Consider the following 11,530-nt stretch of genomic DNA (forward strand, 5'->3'; position numbering starts at 1 on the left):
GCTTATCTGTAAGCTCCTACTCCAACAGTGAGAAACCTGGATGTGTGGGTGATATCTAAATTGCTTTTTTATAATGAAAACATATTAAATTGTCATTAGAAAAAAAGGTTGAAGGAAAGGAGGAAAAGCATGACTCCTTAATTTTGAAACTGTAAAAAGCTAATGCCAAGAACAATTAGGGACACATTAGAAAGATAAATTGTATGCAAAAGGAAGGGAAATGTGAGCAGCATTCCTGAGTAACTTACAGAAAATGAATTTTCACTAAAAACATCCGTGGGTATCAATCACAGAAGAATTCTTGTAAAACGGATTTCAAATGAATTGCTAAAAGCCATATGTTTAGGAGCCAATTAGTAACAGCACAATGAGAACTTTTTAGTTCATATAGTGTTTGTCTTTTCTGATATATTTTAGTCAATATCAGTTTTTGGGATTTGGAAACAAGTCAAGATATATCAGCTTGTCTTTTTTGCAGGATGGAGCACTTGAACTTGGAAACAGGAGAGCTGAATTCTAAGCTATTTCCACAACTCACTTGCTGGGTGTTTGGGGCAAGACAGCTAACTCTCTGATCCTCTGTTTCCTGATTTATAAACTTAGATGATATTAACCCAGTTATCTATTTCACGCATATCACTGTGCATCCAAACTGTGAAACTCTGCTGTATTAATTAATGCTAAAATACTAGCAATTGTAACAAACTTCCAAAACTCAGTGACATATAAATAATAAAATCTTATATTTAGTTCAAAGTAACAGTTCACTGTCAATATTCCTGGTTGGAAGGGAAAGGTATAGCACAAGCGTCTCTGTTCCATGAAGTCATTCATCCACCTTCATCTCACAGCTCCCAAGGTCATTCTAGAGGTCATTTCCTTGCCAGCCAGTCAGAGGAGGAAACGAGCCTGAGGAACACACCTGGGAGGTTTTTATGGGCTCTTCTGAAAGGAACATACATCGCTTTCTCTTATCCTTCTGACTAGAACACAAGAGAAACTAAATAATGTGGTTTAGCGATGTGCCTCGGGAGGAGATAAGTTAAATGATCAGGTAGCAAATTTCATTACCCTCTTTCTGGATTCTCTTGCCCTGTTTATTCCAAATTCTATTATGTGTTCAATCCGCCCCCTCCAAAAAAAAACAAACCCATCACCTTCTAGTGGATTTCAACCCCTGTTGTTGTTGTTAGGTGCCGTGGATTTGGTTCCAACTCATAGCGACCCTATGCATGACAGAACGAAACGCTGCCCGGTCCTGTGCCATCCTTACAATTGTTGGCTATGTTTGAGCTCATTGTTGCAGCCGCTGTGTCAATCCACCTTGTTGAGGGTCTTCCTTTTTTCCGCTGACCCTGTACTTTGCCAAGCATGATGTCCTTCTCCAGGGACTCATCCCTCCTGACAACACGTCCAAAGTATGTAAGACGCAGTCTCACCATCCTTGATTCTAAGGAGCATTCTGGCTGTACTTCTTTCAAGACAGATTTGTTCGTTCTTTTGGCAGTCCATGGTATATTCAATATTCTTCGCCAATACCACAATTCAAAGGCATCAATTCTTCTTTGGTCTTCCTTATTCATTGTCCAGCTTTCACACGTGTATGATGCTATTGAAAATACCATGGCTTGGGTCAGGCACACCTTAGTCTTCAAGGTGGCATCTTTGCTCTTCAACACTTTAAGGAGGTCCTTTGCAGCAGATTTGCCCAATGCAATGCGTTTCTTGATTTCTTGACTGCTGCTTCCTTGAGTGTTGATTCCTAGCGACCCTATAGAACAGAGTAGAACTACCCTATAGGGTTCCAAGGAGAGGCCGGCAGATTTAAACTGCCTACCTTTTGGTTAGCAGTCGAGCTCTTAACCACTGCACCACCAGGGCTCCATTATGCATTCAAGGTGAATACTAATCCCCTTGTCATTTCACAGGGGACTCATTCTGCACTTCTATCTCAAGCAGTGCTGGCCTTGGCACTTTAAAATGCTCTTTGAGCTCCTCTTGCAATGGTGTCAGGGAGCTTGCAGTGGATTAGCCGTACTCTAGGCTTAGCCTCTTGTATCAAAGAGGGGCATATCTGAGAGAGAAAGTTTTTGAGGAAATTTTTATCTTTAATCAATTGGTTTAAATAATGACGACATTTGTTACCTCATATAACATGCTGCTCAGAAGAAGGTCAGTTATTGAACTGGTTTATTTAGAGGTCCAAGTATATCATTAAGAATCAAGATCTTTTTTGTTATTTTGCTATGTTTGCTTTGAGAGCATGAGCTTTGTGTCTATGTTTTCTCCAGAGCCAACACATCCACAACAAACAAGATCCTGAGGAAGAAGAAACTGCTTCTTCCTGTGTGTCTCTTCAAAGAGTGAAAACACCTTTCTCAGAAGCCCTCCACAGATTTACTCTTAAGTCTCATTTTCTGATGCCCATGTCTAACTCAATCGCTGGGGACAGGAATGATAGCTCAGTAATTGGCTTAGGCCAATCTGGACTCATGCTGGGGCTGGGACTGGAGCCAACCTCCTCTCTGAGCTCACTGTCATGCAGGAGTTTAAGTGGGGTGTATTTTGTTTGTTCTGTTTTCTTTTAAACCAGTTTCTTTAGTGAGAAGCATGATGGGATGGTGGGGATAGATGGATGTTGGGTATCCATCTATCCTTCGTGCTTGGTTTTTCTGTATGAAGCAGCTTAGTTTCTGGAGACCATGTTTTCTGAATGGAAAATAGAGATAAAGGATTTTTTTTCTGAGTTTTAATTCATTTATGTTAAAAAAAAGCTCTATAATATTACATGAAAGAAGTCCAGCAATATTTAATAATTTAAAATTTACCTTTATTTAAATTAGGATACTGTGTTGATTAATGTTATGTGTCAACTTGACTTGGTTATGATATTCAGTGGTTTGGCAGACACTATGTAATCCCTCTCATTTTCTGATCTGATGTGAGGATGGCAAGACTTCATCTTGCTTACTTTGGATACGTTGGAAGCCAATCAATTGGGAGAGGAGTTTCTGCGGGCATGTGGCCGGCATTCATGATATAAACGGATGTTCTGGTAAAGCTCACTTTATCTCTTGATCCTGCATTTGTTTTGTGTACATCTGACCTCCAGTTCTTGGGATGTAAGAGACCTTTGACCTACTGCCTGACTTGCAGATTTTGGATTTGCCGTTTCCCACAACCCCATGAGCCAGCAACCTACTGCCTGAACTGCAGATTTTGGGTTTGTCAATCCCTGCAGCCACATGAGTCAGGAGAAGCCTCCAGCCTGCTGCCTGACCCACGGATCTGGGACTTGCAAACATCCACAATTACTTGACCCATTTCCTTGAAATAAATCTCTCTCTATATACGTATGTATTCACACCGCTGGTTTTGCTCCTCTAGAGAACCCAGCCTAAAACAGATATAAATATGTAAGGATTATTCTTCTGGAAAATTGATTGTTTCTGATTATATTCGTATGGAATGGAACTTACTGACTTGAGAAGTCCATGCAAACATCTTGTTTTAATAAAAGTTATAAGACATTTAGATAGGATTTGCATTAATTGACAACCTGAATTTCATATATTGTTGTTATTGACATTAGGTGCCATCAAGTCAGTTCTGATTCATAGTGACTGTATGTATAACAGAATGAAACACTGTCCTGTGCTGTGCCATCCTCACACTAGTAGGTATGATTGAACCCATTGTTACAACCACTATGTCAATCCATCTCACTAAGGGTCTTCCACTTTTCTCTGACCCTCTACTTTATCAAGCATGAAGTCCTTCTCCAGGGACTGGTCCCTCCTAATAACATGCCCAAAGAAAGCAAGATGAAGTCTTGCTGTCCTCGCTTCTAAGGAGCATTCTGGCTGTACTTCTTCCAAGACATATTTGTTCATTCTTCTGGCAGTCCATAGTATATTCAATATTCTGGGCCAATATCATAATTCAAAGGCACTGATTCTTCTTAGTTTTCCTTATTCATTGTCCAGCTTTCACCTGCACATGAGGCAACTGAAAATACCGTGCATTGGGTCAGGCAAACCTTAGTCCTCAGATCAACATCTTTGCTTTTTAACAGTTCAAAGAATTGCTTTACAGCAGATTTGCCCAATGCAGTCTGTTATTTGATTTCTTCCCTGCTGCTTGCATGGGTTTTGTTTGTGGATCCAAGTAAGATGAAATACTTGATGACTTCATTTTTTTCTTCCTTTATCTCAATGCTGCTTATTGGTTCATTTGGAAGGATTTTTGTTTTCTATATGTTATATTGAGGTATAATCCATACCGAAGGCTGTAGTTTTTGATCTTCATTAGTAAGTACTTCAAGTCCTCTTTGTTTTAAGCAAGCAAGGTTGTATCATCTACATATTACAGGTTGTTAATGAGTCTTCCACCAATCCTGATGCCATGTTCTTCTCCATATAGTCCAGCTTCTCAGATTATTTGCTCCGGATACAGGTTGAATAAGTATGGTGAAAAGATACAACTCTGTCACGTACCTCTTCTGATTTTAAACTATGCAGTATCCTCTTGTTCTATTTGAACGACTTCTTGGTCTATGTACAGGCTGCACACAAGCACGATTACGTGTTCTGGAATTCCCATTCTTCACAATGTTGTCCATAATTTGATATGATCCACACAGTCAAATGCCTTTGTGTAGTCAATAAAACACAAGTAAACATCTTTCTAGTATTCTCTGATTTTAGCCAAGATCCATCTGTCATTAGCAATGATATCCCTGGTTCCACTTCCTCTTCTGAGTCCGGCTGGAATTTCTGGCAGTTTCTGGTCCATGTAAGGATGAAGCCATTTTTTAATTACCTTCAGCAAAATTTTGCTTGCACGTGATATTAATGATATTGTTTAATAATTTCTACATTCTGTTGGATCACCTTTCTTTGAAATTTCAAAAATATAGATCTCTTCTAGTTAGTTTGCCAGGTAGCTAGCTGTCTTCCAAATTTCTTGGCATAGATGAGTGAGAGCTTACAGTATTGCATTGGTTTATTGAAGCATCTCAGTTGGTATGCTGTCAATTCCTAGAGCCTTGTTTTTCACCAATGCCTTCAGTGAAGCTTGGACTTATTCCTTCTGTACCATAGGTTCTTGATTGTATGCTGCCTCCTGAAATGGTTGAATGTTGACCAATTTATTTTGGTACAGTGACTCTGTGCATTCCTTCCATCTTTTATGGGTGCTTCCTGCACTGTTAAATTTATATCCATATATACTCATCTGTATTCATATATATGATTGCTTATCAAATGTGGCTTGTAGGTTCAGTCTCATTACTATGCTGTTCTAGCCTGTATGCCTAAAACCTAAAATCATCACCATTCTCATTCTAATCATAAAAAATTCCCCCATGTATTAAAAAACATAGAAATATGGTGTACATATCCGCTTTTATACAATGCATAGATAAATCATCTGCACTGAATTTTTGCCATTGCTAGTATTTTCCTATGATGGAAAGTGGATAAAGTTCTGGAGAAGATGTCAGGCAGTTAAAGTGCTAGTTTTGTCTTAACTGTTAGAATCTAGTCTCACTTAACCAGTGTATTACCTTGCTCAATAAAGCTTAGGTTTATATATGTAAAATAATACAAAGTGATAGAATTAAACTAGTAGATCATTAACTTTTCCTCTAGCTGTGATTCCATGATATTCTGGACTTTGAATTCATGGATTCCATTTGAGGGGTACTACATCTTAACAAAGAACAACCTCTTATTTCCTCCTCAAGTCTCAACCTCCCTTTCCTAGTGACTCCTATGTACTTGGGAAACATCAAACACACAGTTGCTGAAGAATGGGAGTGGTGTAGGAGACAAGGAGAACTTAAGTTTTGGCCTTGGTCTGGAAAAAGATAAATAGAAGTTGGAAAAATACTTTGAAAATTGTGGTCACAGGGGAATAGCTGGACTGAAGATCCAATACTGCCTGCCAAAATGCAGTGTGGTGCAGAGTGTTGTTGGGTCACCTCACAAGATAACATGCTGCTTTGTACACATTAGAGTTTCAATCACTCATATAAACATTTTCTAATCTGGGAAGAAGTAGATGACATGTCTTCGAAATTTTTTTTTTTAGTTCAATTTTGTCATTTTCTTCTTAAATTCGAATGTAATAGAGATCAATCAGTTTTGCTCAAAGTAACTGAAGGACTATTTACATTTTTTTCTTTCCTCTTTCCCTCTCTTCCTACCTTCCTTCCAATAGGAATTCTTTCTCTCAAGTGTTTGTAGCAAGTTATTCTAAAAACATATGTCTGAAAATCTTTTTTTTTTTTTCCCCTGGATGAACTTAGTCGTGTATTTCTTTCATGTTGCTTGTTATGAAGTTACACATTTTACAAAAAGCTTTATTCAAATCAGGTTGTTGGTTACCAAACTGAGATTTTGTGGGTGTTTCTGTATTCAGAGAGAAACCTGTAGCTCAAAGATGAGTTGCTCATTAATATTACACTGCACAGACCTGACCATGAAAATGGATCCTATCCCTTGACAAGGCAGCTCTCCCACCAGAGCCTGACAAGATAAACAATTTTATGAGGTCATTTTTTGAGTGGAAGTGGGTGCCAGGCTCACTATCAAAGAGCTATCCTAATGGGGAAGGGACAGGAACGTGCCCTGTGATGGAACATCACATTTATCATTGTATCACCAGAAATTAACATTCATGCCACCATAAAGAAAAAAGCAAAAGAAGAGGACAGTATTCCTAGCGCTGGCAATAGCAGCCCTTGCTGGGTAGGGTGGGGGAGAATGAGAGGTAGAAACAATGAGAAGGGGTCTTTTGGGGGAAGGGGTTGGCACGATGGATGCCATCTAACCCAGCAGGGAGGAGTATTTTATCACTGACATTGCGGTAAGAAGCAGACCAGATTTTCGTCAGTTTTATTATTAAAAAACAAATTTCTACAGCCAATGCTTTTATTGCCTACACCAGCGTGGAGTGCTCCCACTGCTCTGCTTCCTCCCGAACCTTGGTACGCCACTGCCCCTAAAAGCTGCAATTGCGATTTCTAAGTAACTTTCCATTTGGCATTGCTAAATACTGCTGAAGCGATCTGGGTGGAATACATAGCCCACCTGGGATAATAAAATGAAAGACCCAGTTGCTCTTCTGGTGTGATTATAACCTCTGCCCGCATGAGGATTTTTCCCCTTCTTAATGGTATATGAATGGAGAGGGAAGAGAGAAGAAAACCTCACTCCTGGTGTAACGAAACCTACATATGGATTAATTTCAAATAGAGTTTTCTTGCTGGGGAAAACAGATTCCTTCAGAAGAAAAACACAAGTGAAATGGCATTAGACAACAGACACACTCAAACTATTTATATGTGTGTTTGACATTCAAAAATTTGGTCATCTGCCTGTCAAACGAAGTAAAGAATTCACTGTGACCTTTGGGAAAATTGCAGCCTTTTAGCCAGGAGAAACAACGTAAACAAAATGAGTTCATATCCAAATGGAAGAATAAAACAAATTTCTTATGACTGCGTGTCACACGTACACAACAATATATCTTCAGAAAATATGTAGACTAAACATCTGGAAATTTAGTCATTTCATGGACATAGCAAAATCAGTAGACATTTACAGAAACTGTGATAAAACGTCTTTCTATGAAATCTCATCTTTGGCAAAGTGCCTTTCATTTGCTAAACAGCCTTAGAATCTAGCACAGACTTCATTCTAGTTGTATTGAAATCATCTATGTTTACTTCATGCAGAGATTGTAGAACTCATGAGGGCAATACTTACTGTTCTCTGACCTTGTGTTCTCAGTTCTTAGCAGAATTTCTGGCACATAATACCCAGTTAATAGCAAAAGAGCTATTTAACTCATTCCAGAATATTGTTATATGCTGCGGAGTCTGTTCTGACTCATAGTGACCCTATAGGATAGGGCAGAACTAACCCATAGGGCTTCCTAGGCTGTAATCTTCACAAGAGCAGATCGTCAGGTCTTTTCTTCCTTCGAGCTGTTGGTGGGTTCAAACCACCGACCTTTTAGTTAGGAGCCAAGTGCTTAACCATTGCACCACCAGGCTTCCATCATTTCAGAATAGCCCTTCCAGACTAACTGATATACAAAAGTCAGTAAGGAAGGTAAGGAGTTCCTGGGTAGTGCAAATGGTTGGCTGCTAACCGAAAGGTTGGTGGCAGTTCCAGTCCACCCAGAGGTGCCTCAGGAGAAGGCCCTGGTGATCTACTTTAAAAAAATCAGCCATTGACAATCCTATGGAGCACAGTTTGGCTTGACACATATGGTCACCATGAGTTGGAATCTACTTGATGGCAACTAGTTTTAAGGAAGGTAAAAGAAGTATAAAAGTCAGTAAGGATAAGACATAACAAAGCACCTTAGATACTGAAGTTCAGTCCTTGTGGCTGATGAGCTTGGTGTGTGGTCTTGTTACTCTGTGTCCACTCAACTTCTTTTCTCATCATCTCTTTGTTTGGGCTCCCTAACCATGCCAATCACCTGTCTCAGCTCTGCTGGTACTAATAGATTGTCTGGGCCTTGAAGCTTACGTTTCTTGTTTTCGGCATTGTGTATTTCTGATAGCTTTTCTCTTTTTGGTGATTTCCAGTCTCCACACAAAGCTGGAGTGTAAATTATAGCTGGGGTGTAAATTCAGAGGCAGGAGTAGCAAAAGAGGCTGGAGAAATAAGCAAGTAAAAATTATAAAGAGGCTTTGAAACGGTGTTCATTTGTACATTCCCCAAAGAGTTACTGAATAAACAAAACGTACAAAGTCCTCCTATGCAAGCTGGACAGGGTTACTACTTTCATGGAGCTTACATTATATATAGAGGGCTTAAAAGAGTTGGAGCTTCTTTCTTAGAGCAATGTGGAGTCACTGACGGGTTACAAGAACAGACTGGATTTTAGATATAGCTCTGCTCAGTGTAGAGAATGAATTGGAGGGTGCAAGAATGGAGGCTGGGTCACTAGTTAGGAGACTAAAACAGTCGTTTGACCCAAAGGCAAGGGCAGCCTGGACAAGGGTAATATGTTACAGGGATAACGAGATATGAAAGAACTCACTAGTCATTTATGGTTGTTTATAGATAGGACTTGATGATGGATTAAATGCAGATGTGTACACTAAAAACAGATAGTTTACCCTTTGAATGCTAAACTTGCACAAAGATAAGAATAAAAGCAATGACAGTAACATTATTTCCCCTGTTTTGAGGTTGTTGGCAATATAGTGTAAAAGATATCTGGACTCTGGACTCAGACAAACCTGAGTTCAAATCCCTTCTCTACCACCTTCTCGTGGTGTTGTTGCTTTGGCCAAGCTATGTAACCACTCTAAGCAGATATAATTTTGTTACACTCCTCATCTATAACAGATGGATAATAAAGGCTAATGTGAAGATTAAATGGAAAACTAAATGTAAACTTCTTGAGAGATAATAAATTCACAAATATATTAATAGGAGTACTACTCATATACAAAGAGTTATAGATGCACTATTAAATGTGTTTCTTGCCTTCAAAATATTTATCTAAAATGGAAATTATCAACTAATTTGAAAATAAAACAAAGATAATTAAATATATATTTAATAGTTATACAAAAGTATATGTAGACATGTTTAGGTATTATTGATATGACTATAGACATTAACAAAGATACAGTTTGGAGGATGGAGTTTATAACAGTGGGCAGAGGAACTCAGCTATGTTGAATGTTTATTATATGCTAAACATTGTGGTAATTACTTTATATTCATTATTTAACTCATTTTTAAACAACCCTGTGTCATAGATATCACTTATCCACACTTAGAGATACTAAAGCTGAGGTTCAGAGAGTTAAGTATTGATGGTATTTGAAATCAAGCCTGCCCAAAGCACCTGTCATTTCTAAAATTTGGGCTACTTCAGTATTAAAAAAAAAAAAGAAAAAAATTCTGTGTCTGTTCTAGCATATCTTGAATAACCCAGTAACCCTCTTGGTTAGCAGTCGTAGCACTTAACCACTATGCCACCAGGGTTTCTGTATCTTGAATAGTCCCTGGTTAAGAAAAACTGCATATCTCTTGACCTTTTCCTAACTTGCTTATTTAAGTATTCAGGGAAAATATTCTACTACCTGCATATGATTTGCCATGTGGAAAAAAAAAAAAAAGAAAGACCTTTGCTTAAAGATTTCCCCTCTCTTTGTGAGAAGGAAGGTTTTCCACAACTAGCAGGGTCCAGGGGACTTCTCCTCAGAATATGAGTTTAGAGGAGAGGAATTTTGACTAGAAAATCAAAAAGGAAAAATGTGTACCATAAAATAATTACTTTCAGGTCCTGTGAGATTTCACTCAAATATGTTTCACTCATTTATGCTCTGCCCTGCTTGACCTACTTCCGTATTAGGTCTACTCTCAATTTCTCAGTTATTTCTGTTTTGTGGAGTATACTGATGTCCTGATCAAAGAACAGCCTCTACTACATATATTTGAAAGAATTAGCCATATATACACATACATACATATATGTGCATCAGGATTGTATCCTTTCACCATGCCTATTCCATCTGTATGCTGAGCAAATAATCTAAGAAGCTGGACTATATGAAGAAGAATGGAGTATCAGGATTGGAGGAAGACTCACTAACAACAGGCAATATGCAGATGACACAACCTTGCTTGCTGAAAGGGAAGAGGACTTGAAGCACTTACGGACAAAGATCAAAAACCACAGCCTTCAGTATGGGTTACACCTCAACATAAAGAAAACAAAAATCCTCACAACTGGACCAATAAGCAACATGGTACATCATGATACACAAAGAAAAGATTGAAGTTGTCCAGGATTTCATTTTGTTTGAATCCACAATCAACACCCATGGAAGCAGCGGTCAAGAAATCAAGTGACATATTTCTTGGCATATCTGCTACAAAGACCTCTTTAAAGAGTTAAAAATCAAAGATGTCACTTTGAGGACTACAGTATGCCTCACCCAAGCCACAGCCTTTTCAGTCACCTCATATTCATGTGAAAACTGGACAATGAAAAAGAAATACCAAAGAACTGATGCCTTTGAATTATGGCATTGGTGAAGAATATTGACTATACTAGGGACTGCCAAAAGAACAAACAAATCTGTCTTGTAAGAAGTATAGCCAGAATGCTCCTTAGAAGCGATGGTGGCGAGACTTCGTCTCAAGTACTTTGGACATATTATCAGGCGGGGCCAGTCCCTAGAGAAGGACATCATGCTTAGTAAAGTAGAGGGTCAGCAAAAAAGAGGAAGACCCTCAACAAGATGGAATGACACAGAGGCTGCAACAATGGGATCAAACATAGCAACTATTGTGAGGATGGCACACGACTCAGCAGTGTTTCGTTCTGTTTTACATAAGGTTCCTATGAGTTGGAACTGTCTCCCTGGCACCTAATAACAACGACAATATGTGTATGTGTGTATGCATGCATATGTACATACATATACATGCATATATATATGTTGTTTTTAGGTGATGTCATGTTGGTTCGTACTCATAACGACCCC

Source organism: Loxodonta africana, chromosome 1, assembly GCF_030014295.1.
Source record: "Loxodonta africana isolate mLoxAfr1 chromosome 1, mLoxAfr1.hap2, whole genome shotgun sequence".
Lineage (NCBI taxonomy): Eukaryota > Metazoa > Chordata > Mammalia > Proboscidea > Elephantidae > Loxodonta > Loxodonta africana.